This window comes from Euprymna scolopes, chromosome 19 (genome assembly GCF_053919585.1).
Source record: "Euprymna scolopes isolate OS-2025 chromosome 19, ASM5391958v1, whole genome shotgun sequence".
Lineage (NCBI taxonomy): Eukaryota > Metazoa > Mollusca > Cephalopoda > Sepiida > Sepiolidae > Euprymna > Euprymna scolopes.
In genome coordinates, this window is record NC_136500.1 from 143918618 (window position 1) to 143924617 (window position 6000).

Consider the following 6000-nt stretch of genomic DNA (forward strand, 5'->3'; position numbering starts at 1 on the left):
TTACTGGCTGGAAGGTTCGTTTCCCTGTGCCAGTTTTTTGAACGCGCATGGTTTAGTGCATCTTCTCGCGTCGATGCCGAATCTCTTGTAATAGAAACAAACATCTTGTTTATCTCGTGACGTGGACCGGTTCCTGCTTGAACTTCTTCGGCTGTAATTTCACCGCATGTCGTCGTTGTTTTCTGTGAGAATGCTGACGCGTTTGAAGAGGTCGGCTAGCTGCTCCGAAAGCTTCTCAACCGCCGACTTTAATTCTGCTAATTGCTCGTCTCGGTTTCGGTCAGGTTGCTGAATGTAGGAGTCCATCTGTTGAAGTTCCATTTTGTTTTGAAATTTTTATATTTCAATTTCGTGTGCGCGGTTTGAAATTGTTCCTCCTCGTGGTCGACTAGTTTGCTTGTTTATTAGAGAAAAATTATTTTTCCTGCGTGCTGTGAATTTGTGTGGAACGGTTTAGCTTACACCGTGTGTTACGTTCACTTTCATTCATTTCATTTTTTAAATAAAGGGGTCACCATTTCATGGTGCGGACCAGGATATAAAATACCCTAACTCGCTACAAGAAAAAATAATGAAACGAATTGAATGAAGAAAACAAAGAAATCAAATGCTGGAATACAATAAACATGTCGTTTATTTTCTGTTGAGAAATGAAAGTCTTCGGTGTACACGTGTTCATTCAGCCGTTGATGACTACGCGCGTGGAAGGAAAGGGAATGAAATAGAGAAATGCGAAGTGGCAAGCCATCTGTAGAGAGAAAGGGTTAAGCTCTGTAGAACGTCGCGCACATGTCTGTGTCGATGGACCAAAAGCAAAGGGGAGATAGAGTGACGTTAGAACACGTGGTCGGTTCATTGACTCAACAGGTCGAATGCTGGTCCAGACGAAAAAGGGAAGTTAACACGTTTTGTTGACTTTTATACTGAAGTTAGTGTTCTGGGTGCGCATGTCTGGTTTTCACTTTAAAGGAAATGACGTCACAGCTCGGGTGTGTGTGTGTGCACATGAATGTGAGTGTTTGTATGAGGATGTGTATATGCGTGTGTGTGTGTGTATGTGCGTGCGTACGTCTGGCTGTGTATATGTGTGGGAAAACATGTTCGAACATATATTATTATTATTGCTTCATAGCATTCTTAACTTTCTGATGTTTTTAATTTTTATTATTATTTTATTTTTCATTTTATTTTTATTTACTTCTTTTAGACATTCAAGCTATACCTTAACACTTTTGCTGTTCTCAACTGGCAAGCCTTTCGTAAGCTTGTAAAACAGATTGTCTTGTTAATGTGATTAAGCCATTTGTGGTGGATTTTTGTTATGGTCCCAAGCATTCAAATCACAATGGGGATCACCGTGACTTCTTTACATTTCCAGAGTCTAACTAATTCCCATTTTAGATCTTGGAATTTTTTTTTTCTTGGTCTTTCTCTTGCACTCTGGAATCGAACAGGCAGGCTACGTCAATGATTGAGCAAGTTCTCTTGTTTTATTTAGTAAACACTTCATCAAATCTCCACACTAACGTAATTTACTTGCAATAACCCTTATCCCTGAGTGGCTTCCCGGCCTTGATAAGTGGTGATCACTGTGTAAAAAAAAAAAAAATTATATCAGGTCTGCAGTATTCAAGGACCTTATCAGTCTGTATGCGCATATCCCAAAGAAGTTTGACATTGTCATTTTCCTGTATCACTTCTGGTTTATGCTCATACCACTTCTCATTGTGGTCTAATGTACCTATTTACTATGCCTCCCCACATGACAGAGTTAGACACCAGGGTCGTTTTTTAACGTGGAGAAAAGGTACAAAAATAAAAATTGTCTCAGTCGTGAAGGATTTCTCCTCCACCGAAAGAGAACAAGAAAATGAAGTGCAGCATCTGAAGAACAGATACTACCTATTTACTATGCCTCCCCACGGGACAGAGTTAGACACCAGGGTCGTTTTTTAACGTGGAGAAAAGGTACAAAAATAAAAATTGTCTCAGTCGTGAAGGATTTCTCCTCCACCGAAAGAGAACAAGAAAATGAAGTGCAGCATCTGAAGAACAGATACTACCTATTTACTATGCCTCCCCACGGGACAGAGTTAGACACCAGGGTCGTTTTTTAACGTGGAGAAAAGGTACAAAAATAAAAATTGTCTCAGTCGTGAAGAATTTCTCCTCCACTGAAAGAGAACAAGAAATAGAAGTGCAGCATCTGAAGAACAGATACTACACCCTGATCTTGACCAAAAGGCCAAGAAAGTGGTCTAATGTATAGAGTTTGTATATATCCCAGTGTCGTGTCTCCATTTTTCATATTGATGTTGAACTAGCATAGGACATTCTAATACAATATGCGCTAATATTTCTTCCCTTTCATTACACATTCTGCACATCATCGGTGAACATCGGTGATTCTGCAGTTTTGTCGATGTAGTATTTGATGGACCTAGTGCGAGTGGTTTGTTCTTGGGCTGCCATTAATGTGCTCTCAGTAGATCTTTTAAGATCTCCCCTGACCAACTAATTCCAGCTGTCGTTATCTCTAAATTCAGTATTCTTTAAGAATGCACTGTGTAGTTTCTTTCCAAATAATCCCCCTCCCTCTCTCTCTCTCTCTCTCTCTCTCTCTCTCTCTCTCTCTCTCGTAATCGCTGAGTTTTCTTAATATGTTTTCTCTTCTTAATGTAGAAGAATTTCATGATTTTCAGAAATATATTTAGTTAGGCCATCTTCTTCTATACTTACAAAATCTTCAACACTAAGCAAGCCTTGACCACCTTCCTTTGAAATTAAAAATAAAAAACTTTTACGTACATAAAAAATAGAGTTTATAAATCTGTTGTAAGATATTTTTTAGGCACGTTAGACAAAGCTTGTTACAAAAATCTTATTTCGAAAAATACTTTTTTTTTAATTGTAAATTGGTTTATTATTTTATTGTTGACTGAAATTTTAAAGTGACAAATGAAGAAAGAACATCTGGGGGTGGGAATGCACCTTTTTTGTTCTTTGATTTTTTTTTTTGTCTTGTTTTTGCGCTTCTACACTATTAGAACGAAATTTCGGAAATCGTAAAACTAAATTTCACATGAAAACAGTGGTATCTACGTATTCCTCGTATTTTTAAAATGATTAAATCCCAAAATTACGAAAATCTATGAGGTTGAAAATTATTTATGAAAGAAAATAGAATTTGAAAACGATTTTATTTGCTTTGCACAGAAGAGATCAAAGGGAGGTAATTTCGCTTCATTGTCAAGTTGGAAAAAACAAAAAACAAAACAAGATCGCCGCAATTTTTTACCTGCTAACACGATTAAAGAGTTTTTTTTTGGGGGGGGGTTAATAATTCAATAATATTCAGTTAATTTCAAATCAGTAGAAAATATTGCTTTTTATCTGCAACCACATTTATCGGCAACAAAATTTCGTTCTAATAGTGTAGAAGCGTCTTTGTTTTTTAATTCAAATTATTAAAAGCCGATTGGGAAAATCTCATTTCAAAAAAAAAAAAAAAGAAAGAAAGAAAGAAAAATCTAAGACGATTTTCAGCGTATATTTTGGTTAGAAAAATTGGTAAAACTATACAAACACCGTGACAGCGAATTAACCCTACCCCTAACCCTAACCCTAACCCCTAACCCTAACCCTAACCCTAAACCTAACCCTAACCCTAACCCTAAACCTAACCCTAAACCCTAACCCTAACCCTAACCCTAACCCTAATCCTAACCCTAACGCTGTCACGGTGTTTGTATAATAATACCGAAAAATTAAAAATTGGGTTTGTATTACTGTACACATAGATTCGAAAAAGTTGTCAAAAAAACAAATATATAACAAATAAATGTTACTGAAAGCAAGATAAGTTACTTTTCTGCCAAACTGGATATATTTTTTGTGTTTTTATTCAATGTAACATGTTTATTCGGCTCGAAAAACATACAGTGTTTACCGATGTATTGGAAAATTCAAGATGGCGCCTCCGCCTAACTCCCTCTTCAACACCGTAAGTTTGGGAAAAAGTGTTATAAATAAAAAAAAAATATACAAAATACTATTAAAAACCCGCCGAATATATGTCAACCAATGTCACGGTAACATATATTGAGCGAATTTTTAACAGTATTTTATCCGTTTTTTTTATTTATAACACCTTTTTCTACACTTACCGTGTTAAAGAGAGAATCAAACGCCATCTTGAATGTTTCAATACATCGGTAAACACTGTATGCTTTTCGAGCTGAATAAACATGTTACATTGAATAAAAACACGAAAAATATATCAAGTTTGGTAGAAAAGTAACTTATCTTGCCTTTGATAACATTTATTTGTTATATATTTGTTTTTTGACAACTTTTTCGGATCTATGTGTACAGTAATACAAACCCCAATATTATTTTACAAGAATTACGTCGATTTCAATAGAGAACAAATTGCATTCTTACATCGCCGATGTGTACCTCAATATGTAATTTCCTCGCACTTTGGTTATCTAAACAGCCAGATGTCCCTATATTTTTTGTCGTTCACTTGATCATTTAGTCTTTCTTTTTTTTTCTTTTTTTTAAATAAAATTGTTTATGTGAAATGTTCAGTCTTACAAAGTAAAAAATGATTTTTCACTAGCAAACGCGTCTTTCTCGAATTCGTCTTGAATGTTAATAGTGGTTGAACTAATCAAAAGAATAATAAAATCTTCAACCTTTTTAATATTTTCATATATTTTATTTTTTATGAATTGAATACACAAAAGGAAACTTCACTAAAGAAATCTAAACAAGGCTTGAACGTTGACAAAACTAATCTAACTTGTTACGAAAACAATTCGACGCTTAACTGATGGATGGACATTTTTACACGTGAAACAAAAAGTAATTACACCGTCTTACAATGACCTTTATTGTTCTTTAGCAGTTAATTTTCTCTTTAAGAAATTCCACGTTTATATCGTGTTTTTTTATCTATTAATTTTCATCCTTTTATGTTTTCATATATTTGGATTATTAATGAATTGATCATACAAAGCAGAATGTGTATCAATTTACTAAAGAAATCTTAACAAACAAAACAATTTTCGGTGCAAGTCTATAAATGGTCCACAAGTAATCTTTTTTTACGATAAAAATCTGAAAAAAATCTTTATAATGTACGCACTTGTCACTGCATGAAAAGGTCATGTTCCAAAAATCAAGTAAATCGATCAAGTTTTTAATATTTTATCCAATATTTTTTTTAAAATTATTCTTGAATGGAGATCTCTTTCTTTTTATAAACTTTTTTCATAAACTAAATGCGTATCCATTTATCGGCAATCAAAAATTAGTAGACACTTAATGTAGAAAAATATGGATAAATCTTTATAATTTTACCATAACCGGCCACGCTGCTCGGATTCTTTCTCAGTGATCTCTGGCATATATATAGGTGTTAGTCTAGCGGCACTGATGAGTTGTGAAACAATGAAACAGGATTGTATGTCGATGACTAAAATATATTTTATAAAATGGGTTGAGCACTATCGTAAATAATCTCACTCGCTACTTAATTTAGCTGAAAAAAATGCGAAGCTCGCGGTTTGTTTACAAACAAACGTTTGAGCACTTTACGAGTGGCGGACGGATGTTTATTTAAATTGACATTCGGACAGATTAGGTGCGGCCACCGCTTCCGTAGTCAGGGGGTAGAACTGCCGACTGTCATCACTCACACGACGGTTCTAGGTTCGATCCTCGGCTTGGGATAGGTGTTAGTCTAGCGGCACTGATGAGTTGTGAAACAACAAAACAGGACTGTATGTCGATGACTAAAATATATTTTATATATATATATATATATATATATATATATATATATATATATATATATATATATATATATATATATATAGGGTGTTGAAATCGGGACCTCTATTTTGTTTTTCTGCAGATTAGCAACTATCGGTTATTTTGAGTTCAGCTTGATTTGGCAATTCATAATGAAGAGATTGACACCCAGGCAGCGAC

At 34.8% G+C, this 6000-nt stretch overlaps 1 pseudogene; it reads right to left on the reverse strand.

The window, feature by feature from the left end:
* Positions 1-2031: 2031 nt before the first annotated feature.
* On the reverse strand, positions 2032-2258 carry LOC145240559 (U2 spliceosomal RNA; annotated as a pseudogene).
* Positions 2259-6000: the final 3742 nt, after the last annotated feature.